Source organism: Quercus robur, chromosome 6 (genome assembly GCF_932294415.1).
Source record: "Quercus robur chromosome 6, dhQueRobu3.1, whole genome shotgun sequence".
Taxonomy (NCBI): domain Eukaryota; kingdom Viridiplantae; phylum Streptophyta; class Magnoliopsida; order Fagales; family Fagaceae; genus Quercus; species Quercus robur.
In genome coordinates, this window is record NC_065539.1 from 9,975,308 (window position 1) to 10,001,139 (window position 25,832).

Below are 25,832 nucleotides of genomic sequence, written 5' to 3' on the forward strand. Positions count from 1 at the left end.
ATGCCTCTGAGCATTGCAGGGCCTCTTCTTGGAGTAGGATTTGGACAGGTCTTAACGTCGTTACGTGAAACAGTTAAGGATGTGGTAAGAAATGCCCGTCAATTCAAACGCATTCTTAAATGCCTCGATTCCATGTTAGATCTTTTGGCACAAGCGGTCGAAGATATAGAACTATCAAACCAACAACGTGGTCGCGCAGTAGAGAATACACAGAGCTTGATTGAAGAAATGACGAAAGGTAGGGAGCTGGTTCGCAAGTGCTTGCAAATCCCGTGGTGGAACTTGGTTCTAATAGTCAAGTACTCAAGCAAGCTTTCTAAGTTGGAATAAGACATTTTGAGGTTCTGTCAGGTTGATTTGCAATTACATGGTGCAAGGACTTTGTTGGAGACTAGAGAAATTGTGAGTGGTATTCGGGAGAGTATGGATTCGACCAGGTCCATGGAGACACCAAAGGTGTCATGTGCGGTTTCTGAACCCCCGGTTTTTACAGTTGGGTTTGATATGCCAATGAAGGATTTGAAGACGCTGCTGTCGAAGGAGGAGGTGCAGTTGCTTCTATTGACTGCTCTTGGACGACGTGGGAAGACCACATTGGTCCAAATGCTTTGTCAGGATGACCAAATTAGAGGCGCTTCCATCTCTTTTGTTTGTCACTGTGTAATTTTACTTTATAATTGGCAAATGCATGTTTTAGGAACACTGCAAAAAAACTGGACAATTGCGGCGGGCCAAAACCACCGCTTAAGGACCATTTGGCCTATTGCAGCAATTCCTCTCGCCAGCCTTGCACTGCCGCAATAGTTCTATTGCGGCGGTAAACAAAAAACGCTGCAATAGATCGACCATTTAGCGGCGCTTTTGGCCTATTGTGGCAGGTAGTAAAACACCGCCGTATGAGGATACCATTCGGGTCAATTGACCTTTTAGTAGCGGGCTAAACCCGCCGCTATATGTGACAACCTTTAGTGGCGGGCAGTAAGCGCCGCTATAGGGTTTGCTATATGTGTGAGGCTTTAGCAGCGGGCCAAAAACGCCGCTATAGGCCTCCAATTATTTCATAATTTTAGTCCATTAGCGGCGGTTTTTGCTCACCACTATAGATAAAAAAAAAATTTTCCCTCCTGGGTTCTAAAACCACATTTCTATTATAAATAACCTGTAACAAATTTAGCTCCACTAAGACAATACCATAAATGTAACTAGATAACACCACAAATGTCTCCAAACTAACATTATATTAACATAGAAATATATTATCAAATACATAACTTTGTCTATAACCATCATCATAAAATTAACAAAAGAAAGATGTGGTCCTTTGTACACTTGCAAAATATTTTTCAACACTTGCAAAAAATGAGTTTAGAGTTCAAATGTGATTCTTTGTACACAAAATGCCCTCAACATAAAATTTATGAACTACCTGGTTGATGGGATGCGGCTGATGATTTTTAGAGGATAGGGATTGTCGGAGAGCTGGGGATTGTAGGATCGGAGGAACGACCTACATACAAAAAAAAAAAAAAGGAATAATTAGGACACAACATTGAAACCAATGCAATCAAAGTGATTACATAAAAAATAAAATAAAAACCAAGACAAAGAACTAGACCTGCACAAACAGTACTACAAAAGTATCAAATACAAGTGTCATGACAATGAAATGTGATAGAGCAAGTCCTTCAAATAAAAGTGAAAGAACCCAGACATGTGCAAGTGCAGTGCAGTGCAGTGTAGCCAAGAACTTGATGCCATCAACAGTTACAACCCTCTCAGTTACAATAATAAAAGAATAGTAAATGGTTTTCAAGTCAAATGACATTTTCCATTGCTTCCAACTGATGAGCAAGTGCAGTGCTTCCTTTTTAAGTTATGAAATTTTTTGAGGTCTTCTATGTATTGTGGATATACGTAAGCAGATTGTGCAGGAGCTGAAAATAAATCAAGCATCTCAATGTTCAAATGTTGTAGTTTGCTATCATTCTTTCTATCATAATGGAGCTATTCCCTTGTGTTAGATTACATGGATCGTGGATCCCTAGCAGATGTGATCAAACAAGTTAAAACGGTTCTTGAACCATATCTTGCTGTTGTCTGCAAGCAGGTCTATGAGCTAATTTCCTCTTGCTTTAAGACTAAGTTAAGATTGATAAGTCTGCAACATTTGAAGAAAGTCTTGTCATATGACTAAAGATCTACATTTATAATCCAGGTTTTACTAGGTCTTGTGTACCTGCACCATGAAAGACATGTAATACATAGGGACATCAAACCATCCAATTTGCTAGTAAACCACAAAGGGGAGGTGAAGATTACTGATTTTGGTGTGAGTGCAGTGCTAGCTAGCTCTATGGGTCAAAGGGATACATTTGTGGGAACCTATAACTACATGTCGGTAGGTGGAGTTTCTTACCTTCTATAACACCTTAATTCATTGCTCCAATTTTATTTTATTTATTATGATGCAAGCTCTTTTTTTACTGTTTAAAGCATATTGCTTTCTCATTTAAATCCCACATAAAGCATATTCTGGTGGGATGATTATCCCAAAAAAAAAAAAAAATTTTGAAGTTTTTTCTAATGCTTTTAATTTGTGTTTTAGCCAGAGAGAATCAGTGGGAGCACTTATGATTATAGCAGTGATATTTGGAGTTTGGGCATGGTAGTACTTGAGTGTGCAATAGGAAGGTTTCCTTACATGCAATCTGAAGATTAGCAAAGTAGGCCAAGCTTTTATGAGCTTTTGGAGGCAATTGTGGAAAGCCCACCACCTTCAGCTCCATCAGATCAGTTCTCCCTAGAATTCTGTTCATTTGTGTCAGCCTGGTAATGAACTATATGTGTTCATGTGATATTCTATTTTGTTACTTTGGTGTGTTGCAATTTTGACTTTGTCAGCCTTTAGGTGTAAATGTTTTCTCTTTCTGTCATGTAAACTTTTGATTTTTGGACTACCAGCCATTTCAATGTTTTTATTGTTTTAAAGCCTTTATAGGTATATTTTTTTTACCCCAAGTTGTGTACCTAGTAAGTTAAAGTTGCTGTTTGGTTCTTGAGTAGCCTAATCCCACCTTCATTCTACTTATTCAAATGTTAGAGAGGCCCTGTTGAAGCTGCATTAATTCTATTGTGGGATGACTATTCAAGAAATTGATTTTGCTTGAGAAGTATGAGGAGCTGTGTTATCATTATAGCTATAATGTTATTGTGAGAGAGAACTTATGATAGCATGAATGAAGATATCTAATGTCTTCATGGCTACCTGATAACAGCCTTCTCCTATCTAAAAATTATGTATATGTTAAGCCACAACTTTTTAATATTTTAAGCCAATTTGTATTGCATTGAATACCCTATATTGAGTTATTGAGCTTTTTAACTTTTCAAATGAAACAGCCCATACCTGCTTCTATAGGGTATCATTTCAAAAGATTAGCTTGAAGTTATTTAACTAAATAACTTTTATTCCACCAAATCACAACCCCAACAATCAAAAAAAGCCAAACCATCAACAGGATTGTACTGAAGAGTACACATTATTGTAACTGAGAGGGCTGTAAGTATTTTATTGGAAGCAAGCCAGCATCACACACTAACAAAAAGCCATCCAAAATTTTACTAAAGCATGCATCAAAGTATCAAACTATATATATATATATATATATATATATATATATATATATATATATATATATATATATATATATATATATATATTTTAAGTATAACTTATCAAATCCATCATTGTGCTATCAATTATGTTTTCAACCATGACAACCAAACTCTACAACTCATCTTCAAACACATCATGCTACAAAATTGGCTCATTATCAAGCTTGTTATTTCCTACCAAATCAAAATCAAAACAAACAACAACAATTAAAGTATGCATCAAAGTATCAAACTAGTATATTTGTTTTTAAAAGTATAACTTATCAAATCCATCATTGTGCTATCAAGCTTGTATTGGGAGTGACAGGATGTGCTGCTACTGCCTTGGGGTTCCTAATATTGATTGTTACGTTCATCCAAGGGTTGTACAATGGAGAATGAAAATTATAAAAGTAACCAATCAAAGGAATTAAACAAACATTAATGCCAACCAGACTGCATTGTGAAGTTATTTGTTGCATTTGTTGAAGCATGCGAGCCATTCTTTGCTCCATCTCTTCAAATTGGCTAAGTCTTTCCTTCATTTCGTCAAAAGCGGACAATTTCTCCTGCATCTCAGCAATGGAAGCCTTCAGTTGTGCAACTTCGTCGTCCCTTGATTGACTTGATCGTATTTGAAGGTCCGTGAGAGCACTCTTGCTACTTCGGCCACTTGGGCTTGGACCAAATCCTACCCCACGAATACGACCTTTGCGCTCCTTACCCATCACTTTGGCAAACACATCGTTTGGTGCCTATGCAATACTACCACTTGTGTCAGATGATTGCAATTGATTCAAAGGTTCAGCCAACAACTCCTTCATTTTATCCTGATATATGAATTCAATGAGCAATTTTTAAATAGCATTTAATGAGCAATCATTTATGAATAGTACAAATAAGATTTGAAATTATGGCATAGCAGTACCAACAAGATTTGAGCAATATTTGGCAAGAACCAAATGTCTAATAGATTGCTTGTTCAGAAAAAAGCCTCATAGTTCAGGTCCAAACAACCTTTGAAAAGATACAAATATGTTTAATAAATCTTGATCCTTATCATTTATTTAGTGCAGCCTTTTTCTCACATTCAAACACATCCTATAATATTATGCATCTTGAACTCAATTTGTAACAACAATAAACAATGAAATGCTTTCTAAAGAGGCCTGCTCATCCTATAATAGGTTCAATGTTCATTTTTTGTGGTGGTCAGAAGTCATATTGATCCCAACCCCCAACACCATTTCACCCTCTAACCAAAATGTAGAGAAGACAAAAAGATATAAACAAGAATAAGTATTTTATGATTGGCATAAAGTGAATGCAAAGCAAAATATATACTAGAAGATCAGAATCTAAATAATAATAAGTTCAAAGATACCACCAAAGGAAACAAAGCAACAAAAAAGAACAAAAGAATCACTTAACAAATAAAATTCATATGAATCAAATAATGGAGGCCACTGCCTCCATATTATTGTTTTGTTAACCTTCATTTCATTAAGCTCTCATTTACAAACTCAAAAGCAGGCAGTAATAAAATTTAATGTAATAAAATGGATTACTCACCATTTTTGCTTGCACTACAAGATTAACTACAGTTCCATCTTTACGAGTATGCAGTGAAACATATAATGCTGCACTCTCTACAGGACGTCCATCCTCTTTTGCCTGCAATATGAACAGCATATTTATGTAGTGATTCATATTGGTTCCACATAAACTTAAGATAAGTCAAATCAATTACATATTAGTCATAATACTTATTACCTTCTTTGCAGCACGGCAAAGCTGCATGAACCAGCAGTATATAAGTCCTCCTGTTTAGAACGACGGTCCCTATTCTTCTCTAACTCTATCTACAAAATTATGGAGTCAGAGAATACAAAACAAGCAAACAGACTTACATTTTTACACACAAACACAAGTGTTCTACTAATTTAACTATTGTGTTATATATATATATAAAAAAAAAAAAAAAAAAAAAAAAAAAAAAAAAAAAAACTTATTCGTACAGAAAAATCATAGAAAATTAACATTGTTTAGTAAAGGTGCTATTTAGAAATCGTTTCAATTGAGAAATAAGTAAACAAATAATGTACTTTTGAATTTCAGTTGTTCATTATATAGGACCTAAAATGACAAGCACTTCCAATTCACCCAGCTCCAAATATTTGGTCTGGTTGAGTTGATTTTCACAATTCACATTAACTAAAACAATAAAATTATAAAAAAGTTAATTTAAAAGTTCCTTCCTTTGTTTTTTTCTTCACAGTAATTCCCCTCGAAGCCAAATAAAATAAGTCTGATTAGAAATGCCACCTTTGGATAACCTGTTGGTTACATCTCATGCAAGGCAAGACTCTTAAACACTCATGAATCATGATAGAAGTAAAGATTAAGTCACAATTTAAATGTACATTATAGGCGAAAACCACATTTTCATCCCTACATTTTCACGCGATTTCACTTTGGTTCCTAACTTTTATTTCCACCACTTTTAATCCCTATCCTGAAAAACGTGTCTTGTTTTTGTCTCTACCGTTACAACAGAGACGAAAAATGCACACGTGGCAAATGGAATGCACTGTTGTCACACTAAAAGCTGACATGGCCATTAAAATAATAATAAAAAATGTTATTTGGCATTAAAAAATGCCACGTCAACATTTAAATTAAAAAAAATTATTAATTTTAACTAAATAAAAAAATTAAAAACCAAAAATCACATGAATTGAGATTTAAGTGTGTCTTGAACAAGAACAACAAGAACACAAACCCAGATTTAAGAACATAAACCTAGAAATTATAATTAAAAAAAAAAAAAAAAACCAAACCTTGAGATTCGGATCTCAAAAAAAAAAAACCAAACCCCTGAGCTTGAAATCGACCTCACCAACCTCTCTCCGAAGCAAGTGTGATTGCTTATTCATGTTGAAGAACATGAATAAATAAGAACTTAAACCCAGATTACAAGAACAAAGAACATAGTACTCAAAAATTTTCTTTTCCAACATTCTAACACAAATTCAACTAAATACATAGAATTTCATCCCAAACATATCTCCAAAACCAGTAAATCAAAACCCAACCAAATCAACAACAAAACATCTAAATCATCCAACATCAAAAACAAAACAAAACCCAATCATCAAACCAAAATCCATAAATTCCAGACCACAAATCCTCAACAAACCCTAGAGAAAACCCAATCATCAACACCGATTCATGCAGTGCCAGAGCCTCTGCCAGGCCGCGCAGTTCCTCCGCTAAGCCAGCAGCCGCTGTGTGATGTGCGAGTCGTCGATGATGGTTCAGGAGACCGCAGCGGAGCAGCTCGAGGAGTGCTAGAGCGACTAGGCCTACTCGAAGCCCGTGGTGATCCTCGACGTGCTTTGGAATCTCACCTTTGAGCTTTCTTTTAAAAAAAATTTGGTGGGGTTGTTTGGTGGCTGAGAAAATGGGGGAAAATTTTTGGTGATGGGGATTTGGAGCTTGGGTTCTTGGTTATTTGTGATGTGGGTAATGGAAAAGGTTAAGTTTTTGTGAGGTTGATGTGGTTATAGAGCTTAAATGACACTTTTTTCCTTTTTTTTTTCTTTTTTGTATGTGTTTTTGTTTGGTAGCTGAGAAAATGAGGTACAATTTTGAGGATTGGAATGTTAGAGCTCGGGTTTTTGGTTATTGTGATGTAGGTGCTTTTGATTTTGTTTTCTCTTCTTACTTGTGTGTTCTTCATTTAGATTTAGAAATAATTAATTAAGATCAAAGGATTCCAAAGTCCACCCAAATGTGAATTTTTCTGGTTTTGAACTTTTCTGGGCTTGAGGATGTAAGTTCTTACGGAAAAAAAAAATGAAAAGTAAGAAAAAAAATTAATTAGATTAATGTTTATTTTAAATTTTATATTTATTTTCTGGCCTAGCTTTTTATTTTCTGGGCTTTTAAATTTTTTATTAATTAAAATGCTAATGTGGTATTTAAAAATGCCAAATAATTATTTTTAATAATATTTTAATGGCCACGTCAGCTTTTAGTGTGCCAACATTGCACTTTGTTTGCCACATGTGCATTTTCCATCTCTGATGTAACAGTAGGGACAAAAACGAGACGTGTGTTTCAGGATAGGGACTAAAGGCGGTGGAAATAAAAGTTAGGGACCAAAGTAGGAATTGCGTGAAAATGTAGGGACAAAAATGTGGTTTTTGCCTATATTATATTTTGATAGTGATTATCAAAAATATAATTTGATAGCATTTGACAAAAAAACACCATAACAAGGGGAAAAAAACACTTTACCTATTGGATCAATCTACATTTGTTTTGAAGTAATCACATGAAACATTGACAAAGGAAAAATGAAAAATGAAAATCACACGGTACATTGTAAATAAAATGATAATGAATGATAGATTACAAACAAAACAAGCGCAAAGGGGGAGAATTGGCCCCAATGTGAGTCAAAAAACACAAATTCAAAAACCACATCAGAAAGCACACATACACATTTGAACTACGTAGACAGCATTAGTTCAATTCAAACCCTCCTCAATGAAATGCAGCAATTAACATTCAAAAGAACACCCTTTAATAACCAGCTAAGCACATTCTATCAAAAATTTAAAACAATTAACCTCTTCATATTGATTTCACAAAAACCCACCAAATTCTAAGACTTTACTAATACCGATCAGCCAAAAATGCATAATAGAAGACCTATACAAAACAGAAAATTGTAGTTAAAATTCTTTGTGTGGTTGCTAGTTAACCATCTTTCATTCCTATTATAGTATTATTAAAATGTCACTTTTATATGCAGCTGAAAAGGATGAAACAAAGGGCATAGGCTCAGGTTAGGAATGGTTTGAATTCAACAAAGATGCTCCACTTGATGATGAGGAGATTAAAGGTCAACAATCTATACCCATAACAATGACTTTTGAATTTGTACTATAGAATATAGATAATGTTGGCCATACATGTCTCTTGGTTTATTATTTGCATATCATTGCCATTAAACTTTGATTATACAATATTGCTTTTATCCCATCTATGGAGTCATTAAGCTGCCACCTGTTACTGGTTGCTAGTTTTCTCTTGCATTCCTATACTTTTTTGTTTGATCCAATATTGAAAGATGTTAGCTTGGGTGTCTCCTTGCAACATAATCTACGGATCTCCAAATGTCAACAGAGATTCCATTTTATATTGTGCATCACATGCAGTTCAGTGTTAGTTCTGCTTGTGTGATTGAGTGCAATTCACATGCAGCTTAATTGTAATTACTGTAAATTTTACTCTCTAGAAATACTGAGACATTTTTAAGGACTTTTCTGGTGTAAAAGATATCATTGAAAATGCACAAAGTTCTAACAAGTATGACTAATTTTTTTCCAAATTTAGTAAGAAATCTAAGCTCAGAGCCTAGTGGCACTGGCAGCTACTGTTTTTGTGATTAGGGGACTCTGTTCTCCTTATTTAAATTCATTCATTGCAGGAAAATAGGGCTCACTCTTAAGGAATTTGCTATTTCGGCTATCTTATTGCCATCTTTTGAGAAGCAAGTTAAATGATCATTTCGTTTAGCTCTACTATTCACTTAGAGATAGGGCTAGCTCCACAGGTTTGGAAGTGACACTTTCATTCTATAAATGGACTTTATTGCAGAATAGAATTATAGGTCTTCTACAAACCATAGGTCTTTGCCCCTTTACCTTCTCTCCCTGTGTCCTACCTACCCCCAAGAAATACCTCCTTTTTGCCCAACAAAAGTGCTATCAGGATATTAGCACTTGCAAGTGTAAAGTTATGATTTACAACCATTTTGTGTTGGCTTTAATTCCGTACCAAATTTGATTGTAATTTTGTTCAATCTTATGTACCCTGTATTTTATGTGGGATTTCTATTGAGGGTTGTGTGTGTGAGAGAGTGTGAAGACTTAAGGCAAGTACAAAGCAAAGAAGTTTTCGCGGGTAGCTCGCGAGAAGCCTTCCCCTGAAGTGAAGCATTTGCTCAGCACATGATTGGAATGCAAAGAGTCATGACAGATAGTGACAACTGGTTTTCGCGAGTGTCTCGCGGGTAAGGCCTTCTCGCAAGATACCCACGAAACATTCTGTTTTGCCAATTTGTCATATTTGATACACCAAGTCCTACACACACTATATATACCCACATTACCCACATATTCAAAGGAGTACTTTTCTGAGAGAAAACCCTAGCCATAACCCTTGAGAGTTAGAGATTGTTATACCCACAATCCTCTATACAATCCATTGTGGTTTTCCTCAACTCCTACTTCTCCATTTCCAAATCCTTGAGAGGTTGATAGCCCAAACACTTACCACACTCATTCTGAGTGTAAAGTGAGGTTTTGGTGCTACTGGGAAGCATTGGAAGAAGCCATATGTTTGGTGGATGCAATCAGGCTGAATTGCGTGATCCGGAGAGCTAGAAAAGACAAGGCTTGACGAAGTCAGTTGATAGTAGGAGCTTGGAGGGCTCGAGTACATGGGGTAGACTAGGCTTAGAGGGTCTTTTGTTATTCGTGTACTCCAACTTATTCTCCAGTGGATCGATATACCGCTTGGAGGGCGGCGGAGAGGTTTTACGTCGAGGTCTTCAGTTTCCTCTTCGATAACACATCGGCATGTTATCTTGTGTTTGCATTCTTCTTCCCTACTCTTTTAGCTTTCATTTTACTGCTGGGAATTGATGAATGTGGCTTAGAGTAGTCTATTGTTTATACGCTCACATTTACTCTATTCCGCACTTAGTTAAGTTAGAGTAAAATCAACCGAGCTGTAATTTTAATTTGGAGATCTAAACAACTCTTGTGCTTTCACACAATTTCGAGCTTTCAGCAAGGAATAAGCTACAGTTCAATTTGAATTTGAGGATCTTGAATCAAAAAGCACCATCAAGAAAAAATTTTGCAAATTCAATCCACATTCTTAGTGCAAGAGAAAACTTCAAAGCATCAGACTGAAAAACAAAAACTCATAAGATCAATCAAACAACAACAACTCCATACTTACTATTGTGTTATAAAAAAATATAAAAAAAAAAAAAAAAAAAAAAAAAAAAAAAAAAAAACTTATTCATATAGAAACAAAGCACAGTACCAACATGGTAGTAATGAAAACCAAAAAACACAGATTAAGCACATCTTAAAAAAAAAAATTTAAAATTAAAAAGAACATACCACCGCATCCTCAGTATACCAATGGTCAACAAGAATATCCCAATCTTTTGGTATGCATCCCTTGGGTCCGTTGCTCTTCACACGTGCTTTGTTTCTTAGATGCGGTATGTAATGAGCCATTTTCAGCCTACACTTGTGATCCCCCCAAGCTTTCCCAATTTTTTGTAAGGTAAATGTCTTCAAACCCGCATATGCAATAGGATTAGTAGGGACGGCATATTTTTGCTACAGTCAAATAGTTGAGTTAGCAAATTACAATCAAATAATTGAGTTAGAATTAGAACTGCAACAAGCATGCTAAAATGTCATAATTACAAGTATTATAAGTTCTTGGTTTACCTCTACAAGATGCCAACACTCTTCTTTAAGTTCTTCTGGCATGTCCTTCCAACTCAAATATCTAATCAGGCACATGTGGGGTTTCTGCACAATCATCCCCAAGAAACTAGTGAAAGCCCTCGCCCCCTCATTAACCAGCTGATGCATACTATTTAGCGGCAAGTCAATTACTTGGTCCTTGGGAAGATCCCAAACTTCCAAGTACTTGCTTGGCCCACAAATGGCACATACAGGTGGCTGCACATCTAAAATTTAAATCATGCATTACTAGAAAAAATTGGCACAGATTTTAACACAGGCACTCATCAAATGTTAAAATTTTAACTGTTATCACTTCCTAAACAACAAAAACAAGAAAAATGTTTACTCTTCTTTTTCCAGTTCAATCAATTCCTCATAATCACTTTATGGATAAGATAAGACCACAAACAAAGAAAAAAGTAACCATTTTCTTAATTTATAATGAGTATTTCACACACAATAAGCTAATTCCACTAACTGCAGAAAAATACCTATCTAAAAAATCAGGAACCAACAAAGATCAAAATAAAAACTAAAAATAAAAGGCACACAAATATAAAGATAAAAAGTGAAAACCCAACAAAGATTAAGTAAAAACAAACCAACCCAGAAAGACCCTCATATTTGCTATATACAGAGGATTTCTCATTAGAGATGGCTAATTTATCTAAAAACACACAAATACAAAGATAAACAATGAGAACCCAACAAAAATAAAAAACAAATTGTAAACAAAGGTCTTTTCTTTCTCTGTCTTCTTGTTTACTAGTTAGTAGATGGTGGGGCATAATATTAGAAAATTCAACTTAAGAAATTAGCATCAATTTAAATAAAGTGGAATCAAATTTTCAGTTTAAATTCAACTTAAGAATTTTTAAATAAAATTCAACTATCTAGGTGGATTAGAGAGAAGGCATGGATACGTGTTTTGCTTATTAAATTTGCAACCATGATTGATACTATTGTTGTTTGAATAACATACTTGAGCATGATTGTATTGATTAGCAATTAAACGATTAACATGAACCTAACTATAGAACTTGAGAGTTTCAACATGCATACAGGCATAACAAATAAAACTGTCACATTTTAAAAAATTTAAAAATAGACAACAACCATCGTGAGACATATAGGGCAGGGGTTGAGACATAGAGGCTGCTTCTTTATTTATTTATTTTTAATAGAATTTTTAAGCAAACTAATAGCAAATTTGATATCAAGTTGTAAGCCTATACCTTGTGTAGAAGCTTCGTGCATTTCTTGGTTCGTTTCTTCATCCACATGTTCTGTAGAAGCTCCTTCCACGGTTACGCTCTCGGAACACGTGCGCAAATTTGATTTTCTCCTTGCAATTTCAACTGTCAAAGTGTAAAATAAAAACAAGTATATAAGCACAATGACAAGTAAAAAAAAAGTTGATATGAATGAAATATAATGCTGGACACATTACATAACATAACAAAAAAGAAACAAAAACAAAAACAAAAGCAGAAAAATGTAATATGAATGAAATATAATGCTGCATGTAACTAATTATTATTAACAACAACAATACTTGAATCCAAAATGCATTTCCTCCCTTTTCTGGTAAGCCATCGATGATAAATAGAGTATAAACCCTTAAATCACACAATCCAACAGATCAAATAGAAACATAATTGGATATTTGGGCTTCACCAAGGTGGCATTTACACAACTGTCTTATTCTCTTATTTCATTATTTTTTTTCCCTTTTCTGGCAGAATCCATGAGACAATTTCAGACCAAAGGTACATTGTATCTAAATACCAATAACTAGCAAGAACTACATTCTAAAAACTTTCTATTTAATTAGTAAGCATATCAACCACACTAAATTAAAACACAGTTCAGCTTTAAAGAAACCCAGATACAATCTTGCATTTGGCAACCAAAAAAAAAAAAAAAATCAAAACACACAGACAAACAGCAACATAATAGTTATTGTTAAACTCCAAACTCCCAAATCAGCCCAACCAAACCTTAATCCAACAACATTATCTTACATGCCTAAAACCCATCATTCAAATTAATTAAAAAAATACAATAAAGCCCGATTTGTGAAAATTAACCAAGAAGGAACTGACTTTTACAGAGCAATCTAGAACCTTAAAAACTCCAAAACTGAGACATAGAGAAAAAAATCAACCCCACAAGATGAGAGTGTAGACAAATTATCTTAAACAGTGCATGCATGCAAAGAAATTTGAACCGAGCTAATTTCCCTCTAATTTTCCTTTCCTTTCTACCATTTTCTCAGCAACCAAACACAAACCAAGACCAAAAACAATGCACATTTGAAAATCACAAACCAATGCATAGATAAAAAAAAATAAAAAATAAAAAACAGAAAGAGTGTTCGAGACAACTTACAAAGAGAGCGTTTGGTTTTTGGTAGTGAAATGAGGTGGCGGCGACGAGGTGGACTAGGGTTGCTAGGTGGTGCCGACAAGGTGGATTGGGGTTCCTAGGTGGCGGCCACAGAGCGTTTGGTGGTGGTGGTGGGGTTGTTGTGAAGGCGGCGGCGGTGGTGGGATTTTGGGTTTGTTATTTAGAGATCGAGAGGGAGAGTGAAAGAAACATAGAGAGAGAGAGAGAGAGAGAGAGAGAGAGAGAGAGAGTTAAAAAGATAAATAGTGTTTGAGCTAGGTGTTTGGGTGGGATTTTGGGTCTACGAAGAGTTAGAGAGAGATACAATGAATAGTGTGTTTTGGGTCTTTGAAGAGTTAGAGAGATAGAGTGAAACGAGATAAAGAGATATAGTGTTTTTGTCAAAAATGAAAAGGCGCTAAAAATGAAAAGCCAAAAAAAACAAAGGGAAGATTTGGGGAGAAGCAAGGAGTTAGAAGGTCTATAGCGGCGGTCTTACCCGCCACTATAACTAAGGCAAAGCACCGTAAAAAGGAGTCCCTATTGCAATGGTCATACAAAACGCATCTACATCTCGCATATTGCGGTGTTTTTCTCAACCGCCACTATAGCATTTGTGCAAAATGATGTATTTATTGCGGCAGATTACAGAAGCGCCACTAGATCTACATTACCGCCGCTAAAACATATATATATGGTGGTAGTTTTATGTCCCGCCACTGTAGGACACCGCAAAAGACTATACCTATAGCAATAGTCCAAAAAAACGCCACAATAGGCGACATATAGCGGCGTTTTTTGCACCTGCTGCAATAGTCCAATTTTTTTGTAATGGAAGTATTGTTTGCATATTGTTGAAGTTATTTATGGACTATGGTGCCTTTATGCAAATCCTTATGATTTGGGAGTACCAACAACAAAACACATATAGAATTTTAGGCGGCGTTTTTTTTAGCGACGTTTTTAAATTCGCCACTATAAATAGTAAATTGTGACGTTTTTAAAAAACGCCGCTAAAGAGTGATCCTTTCGCGACGTTTTTCTTAAAATGTCGTTGTAACCCAAAACAATAGCAGCGTTTCTTAAAACGCCGCAAAAAGTACTGTTTTAGCGGCGTATTTTTTTTATAGCGACGTTTTTAGAAAACGTCGCTATAGTTTTTAAAGAACTCCCACCATGTTTTCAAAAAAATTTTGGGGAAAGAAATAGCGACGTTTTGTATAAACATATAGCGACGTTTTCAAAAACGTCACTATATGTTTCTCCAAAATTTTTATCCTCTTCCCGTTCAAAATTTCACTGAGTGGGAAAGTTCCCACTGTTTCTTCTTTTTGTTTTGGATAAACATATAGCGACGCTATATGTTTCCCTTTCAAAATTTCACTAAGTGGGAATGTTCCCCCCATTTTGTCCTTTTTTTTTTTTTTGGTCTCCTTTCCTTACACGTTTTTTCAGTCCTTTTTCTTTCTTATCACTCTTTTTCTTTCTCAAACAAACTTCCCTTCCCACTTCCATATTCTCCCCCCTCCCACCCTTATGACTTCTTCACACTTAGCTATTGCCAACCATTGCCGCCGCTGCCGTTGCCACCGCCAACCCATTCATGTACGAGTTCTTCCCTCTCTAGCCACCACCTACTGCCACTACCATTCTTTTTTCCCTCTTTTTTGGTTTTCAAGTTTCTTTAAAGTGTAAGTCTTTGTGTTTTGGCTTATGGGTTTGCTTTGATTTGATTTTTCTTTAATGGGTCATGGAGTCTTTGTATTTTGGCTTATGAATTTGCTTTGATTTAGTTTTTCTTTAATAGGTCATGGAACTTTTGTGCTAATTTTTTTTGTTTGCTTGTTTTGGTTGGAGTTTGGTACAGAAAGCTTTTATTCAAATTTGGATTTTTGAGCAAAAAGTCCTAAGCATCAAAGGCTAAATCATTGTAAGTTTATGTACAAGTTTGTAAATCTTGGTTTTTTTTTTTTTTTTTCCTACAATTTTTCTGTAGTATGTAGATTTTGAATTTTTTTTGTTATTAGTTTTGTGGTTTAGCTAGCTTAAAATTAATTTTTTTTAAAAAGCTCACTACCCACTAATGTGTAAATAATCTCAACTAAATGCTCTTTATATGTGTATATATATATATATATATATTTATATATTTATTGTTACTAAATTTTCAAGCACCTTGATTCATTAACATTGGACATTTGATGTTGTGGAATAATGATGATAGGTCTATTTGATCTATTAAAAGCTTATTGCAAGCATATGTTAGTTATTGTTGAATTTTTAGCAGTTTTATATAGCATTTTTAATATTAAAAAAAAAATAATGAGTAGGTTTTGCGACGTTTTAAAAACGTCACTAAAAAGCAAAAGGAAAATGCTTTTGTGACGTTTTTGAAACGTCGCTATTGGTGTGATTATTTGCGGCGTTTTATAAACGTCGCTAAATGTATTTTCTTATATTATGTACGAAAATGTTATATTATTTAGTGACGTTTTATAAAACGTCACTAAAAGTTTCTGAACGCCAATAAAAGTACCATATAGTGTCGTTTTTCAAAACGTCGCAATAGACCTATAGCGACTGCTCTATTGTGACGTTTTGGAACGTCACAAAAAAAAATGTCACTGTAGGCCATTTGTGTCTATAGCGACGTTTTTTGGGTTTTTAGTGACGTTTTACAAACGTCGCCTAAACCCAGATTTCTTGTAGTTTAATATGAATCTTTTAGTTGAATATTATATGTTTGGTTATAGTTGGAATTGGGATAATGGGATTGCATTCACACATGAACTTGAATTTCTACTGATGAAATTGAATTATTGTTTGAAAAAAAAAAAAAAAAAAAAACCTATCTCATTAAGTAAGATGTGGTAAGCCATGGCTAATTACGTTCATTCTTTTGCTTTGGCCCTTTCAATTGTCATTGCAGTGTTTTTGGCATATTTCATACTATAAAATTCTATCTTAGAAAAGTAACTGGCTATGGATTGTTGTATGTATAGGTATATACAAGTATAGGTTATAATAATGATATTTGAGTTTGGAGAATATTGTTTCATAAAGTTGTTAAAGTGAAAATTCAAGTTCTGGAATTTTCTAAGTGAAAATTCGAAATTCAGTATTTTCGATCGGTTGAAACTTTGGCTCAATCGATCGAAATAGTAAGAAAATAATCCTAGAGTTTCTAGATGGTTTGATCGCTATTCGATTCCTGTTTGATCGATCAAAAAGAGCATTTGATCTATTAGGACATATGTGGTTCACATGTTAAGAACATATGTCATGATTTTATGTAATTGGCTAATCTTTTGACAAAACGCACTTTACTTGTAATTGGGTAGTTCTAGGATGTGTTCAAATACTTCAAGAAACAAAGTTTCAAGATCAAGTGTTGAAGTCATCAAGTCTGTCCAAGAAACAAGCTGAGAAGTGAAAATTCATTAAAGCTCGACAGCTGCATCTATCGAGGTTTAAGGAAGCTGTTCAGCCCGTAGCTCAACACCTGCTCGATAGCTGCTCGATAGCTTATCTGTTGAGATTTAAGAAATTCAGAATTCTGATCTGATTTCTTGGAATCTGTGATTATGTGTTTAGGTCTTCTTTTCTTCTAACCCTAAACATATAAAAGGATTATTTTAAGGGCCGTCAAGTAGTTCACAAGTTGCACAAGCATTGAGCAAACTCTGTTCAAGCAAATTGTGACCGGAGACGAAGTTCTTGCCTGTAGTTCATCTCTTTCTCTTGAAGAAGTTGCTGTGTATGTGTCCCGTAGGGTTTTGTTACCAAGCATCTTCTTGATCTTCATCGTGTGGATGAACTGAAGAACTTTGCAGCCAACAACCTTCTTAGTTGGTGATTGAAGTTGCGTACTTGGATCCGCGCAATTGGTTAGTCACGTACTTGGGAGCCGTGCATCAAAAGGGGAACTGTCACTACAGAACAACTCCAATTGGGTATTAGGGTAAGGGTTCAACTGTAGGTTGGTAAGGTACTTAGGATTCCTTTACTTGTAACCGTTTGTTGTGATAATAGTGGAGTTTTGGGAGTGGTGACCTGAAAATCACCCGGTGGGATTTTTGCCGTTAAGTTTTCCCCATTTGTAAACAAATCACCGTGTCATTTATTTTCCGCTGCATATTTAGTTTATTGGTGATTTGTTTGTGCTACCACGCATTTTGCATATTAATTTGATTAATTAATAACTTGGCTAATTAATCAATTAATTCGTTTTTGGCCTATCATGATCGATTGAAAGGACCTCTCGACCGATCGAAACTCGAAAAACTGAATTTTCTAAATAATCCTGGAGTTTCTGGATGGTCCGATCGCTATTCGATTCCTGTTTGATCGATTGAAAAGAGCATTTGATCGATCGAAAGGACCTTTCGACTGATCAAAACTCGAAAAACTGAATTTTCTGCAGAATTTTTTGGTGACTGTTCAGAAAGGTTGAAGAGGTTTCAAGCCTTGTGAACGGTTTTATGAAACATTTTAACTCTCCATATGTACCTTTTTGAAGGGTTATAACCCTATGGGTATAAATAGAGGTTAATCTCCCCAAAATAGTAAGTTACAAAGAATCACAAGAAATCCTGTGGGTATTCTCCAAAATTGCTATCTGTAAAACCCAATAAATTTGGTTGTATCTTGGGGATAAGTCTGTAGAAACCCTTTAGCAACTTACGTATGGGAACAAATATTTTCTAAGGATAACATTCAATTGTGCCTCCAAGTCAATCACTAATTTCTATTTACTTGATGTGTTAGGACATATGTGATTCAATATTAGGAACATATGTCACTATTTTATTTAATTGGCTAATCCTTTGACAAAACGCACTTTACTTGTAATTAGGTAGATCTAGGATGTGTTTAATACTTCAAGAAACAAGGTTTCAAGTTCAAGTGTTAAAGCTATGCAAGTCTGTCTAAGAATCAAGTGTGAAAGTGCTGCATTTTAAAGATCGACAGCTAACATCTATCGAGGTTTAAAAAGCTGCTGAAGCTCGTGGCTCGACAACTAGGGTATTTGTCGAGGTTTATGAAGTTTACTTTTTCAGGGCTAATTTTCATCCAATCCGTGAATGTATGTTTGGGATTTCTTTTCTCACAACCCTAAACATATATAAGGATTATTTTGAGGGCCGTCAAAGGTGACACAAGTTGCACAAGTATGGAGGAAAGTTTTGTTCATGCAAATTGTGATTGGAGACAGAATTTGCCCTAGTTCATCTTTCTCTTGAAGAAGCTGCCGTGTTTGTACATCGTAAGGTTTTGTGACCAAGGAGCTTCTTAATCTTCATCATGTGATGAATTGAAGAACTTTGCAGCCAACATCCTTCTCAAGTTGGTGGTTAAGTCGCGTACTGGGATCCGCGCAATTGGTTAATCACGTACTAGGAGCCGTGCATTGAAAAGGAGAGATTGTCACTACAGAACAAGTCCAATTAGGTATTGGGGTAAGGGTTCAACTGTAGGTTGGTATAAGGTACTGAGATTCCTTTACTTGTAACCGCTTGTTTTGATAATAGTGGATTCTCGGGAGTGGTGACCTTAAAATCACCCGGTGGGGTTTTTGCCGTATTGGTTTTCCCCATTCGAAAACAAATCACCCGTGTCAAATTTAATTTCTACTGCATTTAGTTTAATTGGTGATTTGTTTGTATTGCCACGCATATTGTATGTTAATCTGATTAATTAATCAACTTGGCTAATTAATTGGTTAATCTATCACAAGGGGTCAATACATTTTTGGCCTATCATGATGTGTTCATTTATTCTCTCATTGTCACTCCTAGATTTGGTAAAATCCCCAATAATCTTAGACAATATTTGCTACAAGTCAAGGAGTAAATGATAGTACAACTTTAAACATGTTGAATCATAGTTTGGTGAAATTGGATCGCTTTGATTGAACCAATTTTACACGGTAGAAAGAGCAATTGGTAGCGTTTTCACTTCTTTCCCTTTGCTAGGATTGGGATTGGGAATTCTATTCATATGACTTGGCCATTATGCGTGTTTCTGTGTGTAATGTTATGGATATGAAATGTGCTTCCACAGCAGCTTTCTAACAACACTGTCTTTGGATAGGCATATATAAGGAAAATATTCTCTTTGTCAACATTCCAAAAACTCCCAACGTGAAGGTCATTGTACAAAACCTATTTGATTATAAGCGTTGTCGGCCTGAGTTTCTAATTCAAAGTGATGAAGAAGCAATTGAACCGCTATCGCAACTGCTGAATCATATTGGACCTAATCCTATATTGTTGATCCTGGATGACGTTTGGCTTGGATCAGAATCCCTTCCTAAAAAGTTAGTTTAATATTCCAAAATACAAGATTTTGGTTACTTCAAGAACTGCATTTCCAAGATTTGAATTTACACATCACTTAGACGTGCTAAATGATGTAGATGCAATGAATCTTTTTTGCCACTCAGCATCCCTGCAAGATGGGAGCTCTTACATTCCAGCAGAAGAAGACATCAAAAAGGTACCTTGTCAATCTGATATATGCATGAAATATGCTTAATTTTATTTGTACTTTTGCTTTTTGGTAAGGAATGTAGATGATTGCAAAAGTATGTATTTACTTTTGCCTCCTGGTGTTATGTACATATAGGTGCATAATACCATAGCTACCTGCCAAAATTATGTTTCCATACTTGCACATACATTTAAGCTTTGCTTTGCTTGTTTTGTCACTCAAAACCATGTTTTCATACTTCCGAACAATTGGTGTGTTTTAGATAATTAAACTCTTGGAAGCAAATTACCCCTATAATCCCCAAACAATAACCAACTTTATTTGGTTCCTTGAATTATAGATAGTAAGAGGCTGTGGGGGGTTCCCTTTGGTCTTTAAAGTGATTGGCGGCTCACTGCATAGGCAGAAGGAGGAGGTATGGCGCAGTATGTAAGGTTGAATTCAATCAACCATCTTGTTGGCTTTATTCCATGCCAAATTTGCTTATATTTCAGCATTTAGTAACCCTGTATTTAGGTGGGTTGTGTTGTAAGGGTAGTGAGTGAGATAGAGTGTTGATTGCTCAAGAGTGTGCAAGAAAACAGAGACTCGCGGCTTGATCTCGCGGGTGACTCGCGGTTGCAAGCCGCCAGATGCAGCACACGTGCCAAGCATGCCAGAAGGTGAACAGTCATGCTAGCTGGAGCACTACAGGACAAAACAGGACAACTGGCCATACGGTTATTTCGCGACTGGATCTCGCGACTCAGTCAAGTCGCGAGGCCAAGCCGCGAGCCACCCCTGTTTTGAAAAACCTGACGTTTCACATTCTCCTCTCACCTCAGTATAAATACCCCTTATACCCACAAATGAAAGAGAGCTTCCAGAGAGAATTTTGAGAGAGAAACCCTAGAGTAAAACAAGATTGATTCACCTACAATCTACACATTAGAGTCTCTTCAAATTCCTCAACTCTCTTCCTCTCCATTGTCAAACCCTTGAGAGGCATTTTACCAAAACCTTGTTCTCACCATATTCATTACTGTGAGAGGGCTGTTTGGTGTTCTGGGAAGCAGTTAGGAAGGAACCAATCTACATTGGTTGATGCTATGGTCAAGTAGCGGAATCCGGGAAGCTAGAAAAGAAAAAGGTTCAGCGCAACCTCGTTGGAGCAAGAAGCTTGGAGGGCTTAGGTGCACTGGGTAGACTAGGCTTGGAGGGTCTATTGCTGTCCATGTATCCCAACTACATTTTCTAGTGGATTGTTTACCGCTTGGAGGGCGGCAGAGAGGTTTTACGCCGAGGGCTTCGATTTCCTCTTCGATAACACATCGCGTGTTGTCTTTGTGTTTGCATCTTCCTTCCCTTTTATCTTTGCCTTTTATTATCTGCTGTGGGTTGTGATTTTAATTTGGTTTAGATAGTTTTTCCAATTCTACATTATAGCTTTTGTTCATTTTCCGCACACTAGTTGTTTGACATAAAGCTTGAATTGGTTAATTTGTAAATTGGGGGTCTAAACGTTCAAGGGTGTTTTTACACTATTTGAACTTTCACAGTAGACTAATGAAATGGTCTGATGGTCGATCTTTTCTCAGTTCTGATGCTGAGCTGCTTGCTTGTCTTCAAAAAAGCCTAGAATTTCAATATGACAAGGACAAAATTGAAGACTGTTTCATGGACCTAGGTTCATTTCCTAAAGACCAAAGGATCCCTGTTGTTGCCCTCATTGATATGTGGGTAGAATTATATGGGCTAGATGAAGATGGCATCCATACCATTGCCAATTTGCAAGAACACACCACTCGGAATTTGGCTAGTCTTGTGATGGCAAGGTATGCTAGCTGTTTTATTTCTATAATATAATCTTTTTTAGTGTGATTTCTTAATGTGATTCCTGCTAGTTTCTAGTTGTAATATGTTATTGTTAGGTTCTAAAGATTTAGGATTTTATGTATTTAGAACTCTAATTTGTATTGTTGGCAAACCATGATCAAAACAATGTGTTTAGAAGTGTTTTAGTCTTGCTCAAAGTTGTGCGTTTATGTAAAGTTGGAATCGAGCTTAATGCAGAAAAGATTAATGCATTTCGGCCTGGCTCGATCGATCGAAGCTTAGGCATGATCGATCGAAGCTCGGGCAGAATGTTTTTCTGCAGAATTTTCCAATTCAACCCTAGTTGTTTTAAAACGTTTTTAGGGTTTCTTATTTGTCCTAAGTATAAAAGGCAAACCCTTGCCACGTTTTAGTGTTGCTCATATTGCGGTTTGTGTAAATCTCTTGTGAGATCTAGAGGAGCTTTCCTTTACACAAACTTAGGGATTTCAAGGAGAAGATTTATCTACACCTTGATGATTAACTCAGTTGCTGCCATTGAAGCTTAAAGAAAACACAAGCGGGTGTGCTTGTATCTGGTGGTGAATCCAAGAAAGAAGGAGTCCGTGGATTCGGAGCTTGCACGTGGTCATGTCAGTAAGTTCTACTGGTTGGTAGCAATAAGAAGTCGAGCGTGGGGGCTTGTAAGTCTTATTGTATGAACTTTGATTCTTTCAAGATAGTGGATTCAAGTTTACCTTGAGAATAGCTAGGTCAAATCCTCCCCAGGTTTTTACCGGTTTGGTTTCCTGGGTGATCATATCTTGTGTTATTTATTTTCCGCTACTTTGCATGATATGATTGTTTTGATTGTGATAACCTAGTTTTTGTTAAATTGACTAAGTAACAACTTGGCTAATTACCTAGGTTAAATCAATTAGTTTTAAGGGGTCTAAAAACTATCAGTTATAACTCTACACCCGGCCATAGGCCTAGATATTTTATCATGTCTTATGGCTTAATTAACTTCTGATGGAAATTACTAAATTACTAATATGTTATTATGGTACATACCTGGCACAAGCCCAAATATCTTCTTACCATTGAAAAGTTGATTACTACAAAGATCTAGAAAGAAGGAAACTTATACCAACCCAGAGATTCCACCTACTTTGTCCATGAAAAGAGGGAGATTTCAACTTTTCTTAGTCTCTATCTTTTCGCTACTTTTCTGGCATACCCTTGATTTAAATTATTGTTTACAGAAACTGATATTGTTGATTTCCCTTAGTTGTGTCATTATATTCTCTTTTTTCTTTTTTGGGTTGATAATGGAATATATATGTTTTTCAAATGCAAAGTCTAAAAATTTTAAATATGTTCTAAGCTTCTACTTTTGCCAATTCACCAAGAAAGATGCAAGTGAGGTCAACAGCTATTACAATAATGACTTTGTAACACAGCATGACATTCTTGGAGAGCTTGCTATGCATCAGAGTAGCCAGGAATCGAAAGAACAAAGGCCGAGACTGATTATGAACATAAGTGGGAACAATCTACCAAAGTGGTGGATGGAATAGAAACAACTCCTCATCAATGCATGCTTATTATCTATCTCAACTGGTTAGTACATTTTCTCTCTCCCAAATACACACTCATACACATTATGTAACCTACATAATATTAAGTGTTGGTCACACCATATACAATTCCTTTTGTAGATGAATCATTCTTGTGCAGCTGGTGCAACATTCAAGCACCCAATATTGAGGTTTTAGTTCTAAATTTTCAAACAAAGAAATACACCTTACCTAAGTTTGTGGAGAAAATGGATGAACTCAAGGTTTTGATAGTCACTGATGGTTTCTTTCATACCGAAATAAGCAATTTTCAACTATACGGGTCTCTACCCAAATTAAAGAGAATTAGATCAGGGAGGTTTCAATTTCTTCCCTTTGTAAGACCCTTGTACCATTGAAGAGTTTGAAGAAAATATCCTTGTTTATGTGTGATGAAGCGTGACTTCGTCAGTTTAATTGAACGTGTCCAGATGGATCCAAACTCTCGCTTGGAATGACTGCTCCTTTCAAGGTGGTCACCGGTGTGGTGCCTGCCACAACGTCTCCAATGCCCAAGTCAGAACAAGAAAATGCTTTGTAAAATGAAACAGAATAGCAGGATAACAATGAGTATTTCTCAGAGTGTCTATGTACCTTGTGTTGGCAATGTGAGGGCTTTATATATGTTGCCTTGGATTCTAGCCGTTGTGGTTGATATTGTCGTGTTAATGCCTTTCTTGGTAACGTCACCTGCTTAGTAATTGGGCTTCAATATGCTCTCAACGGTCTGTACAGCTGGTTTTGTAACCGTTCGAGGCATTATTGGCGGTATTGAACGATCCTGATATCCTCGTCGGTGACGTGGGCATTGGTTTGAGCTCGTCTTAGAGAATGACCTCGTTTGTCTTATTGGGTTTGTCTGCAGTTGATTTTGTCAGTCCCATCAATGTGTAATATTGGTATGGCTTTTGAGAACTGTACTATTCAACTTTCAAATGCTTTGCCAAATCTAATAGAGATACGCATTGACTATTGCAATGATTTAGTGGAATTGCTTATGGGGCTGTGTGATATTGTCCTCCTAAAAAAACTCAGCATCACCAATTGTCATAAGTTGTTTGCATTACCTAAAGGAATTGGAAAGCTGGTGAATTTAGAAGTACTAAGGTTTAGGTCTTGTACTGATTTGTCTGAGTTGCCAGAGTCAATTAGAAGCCTTCATAAGTTAAGCATTCTTGACATATCTGACTACCTAAGCATTAGCAAGTTGCCAAAAAAACATTGGTGAGTTGTGTAATTTAAAAGTGCTCAACGTGAAATGGTGCTTAAGATTGCGTAATCCATTGCCAAAATCAACAATAAATCTTCGGCAGTTAAAGCTTGTGGTATGTGACAAAGAGAGGGCCAAGTCATGGGAGCCTATTAAGGAATTCCTCACTTAGCTTAAAGTAGAGGTGACTGAAAAAGATATCAAGTTGAATTGGCTTCCCAAGTAATGAGTTGTGAGAATTATTTCTTCTCGGAAAATGTTATAGGTTTGAGTATGTTATGTCAAATGAAAATATGTAAAATCACTATCAATGACATTATGAAATTGCCAACAGTAGTTGCTAGTCAAGATTGTCTCCGCAGAAGCGATGCACCTGTGTACACATTGTCAAGGCATTTGAGGATGCATACATGTCACCACTGAGAATTACTATTCTTAATGTCATGGATTTTGGAATGCTTTCTCTGTCACTCACCATGATGTGAAGAAGGTGCTAGAATAGCTGAATGTTTTTGCTAATGAAGACATCAAAGCAGCTGCAAAGGCCCTGGATGATGTAAGCTTATGCTTGATTATTCTTTTGGCATAATCCTTGGGTCATTTCAATTTCTACTTTTTTGTAATGTTTATGAACCTCTCATGAACTCTGCCTTTATATGTAAAAGTTCCATAGGTTTGATCCTATAAATAAGAATTATTTTTTGATCACAAGTACTATGTAAAATCTTAAGTGTTTTCCTCTTTCTTTATCCTTATCCTGTAGGTAGTGTATGAATTGATAGAGAACCCATGCTTAGAGGCTAATCCATACTACTATTTAAGGGGCTTCCCTTGTTTGGGATGGACATATATATGGACCATGAACAAAGGCCTAGCCCGAAATCACAGCCTACTCCCTAAAATCGGCCTGGCCCATCCAAAAACCGAACCAAACAATATTGAGAATAGTACCAAACAGTGAGCCATGGAATCCGCCTGTTGAACATTACCTAGCATCTGGTGCAAGTTCCAAGGGGGTCATTTTCAGGATTGTGCAGTGGGTCCTATCTAGTCAGGAATATTGTGCAGAGGGGGACCCACCTGCTTGGGCAAGACCACCTTTCATCA

At 36.0% G+C, this 25,832-nt stretch overlaps 2 pseudogenes; both read left to right on the forward strand.

Moving 5' to 3' along the window:
• Positions 1-24,951, forward strand: LOC126689840 (probable disease resistance protein At5g66900; annotated as a pseudogene).
• Positions 1,712-2,833, forward strand: LOC126733304 (mitogen-activated protein kinase kinase 6-like; annotated as a pseudogene).
• Positions 24,952-25,832: the final 881 nt, after the last annotated feature.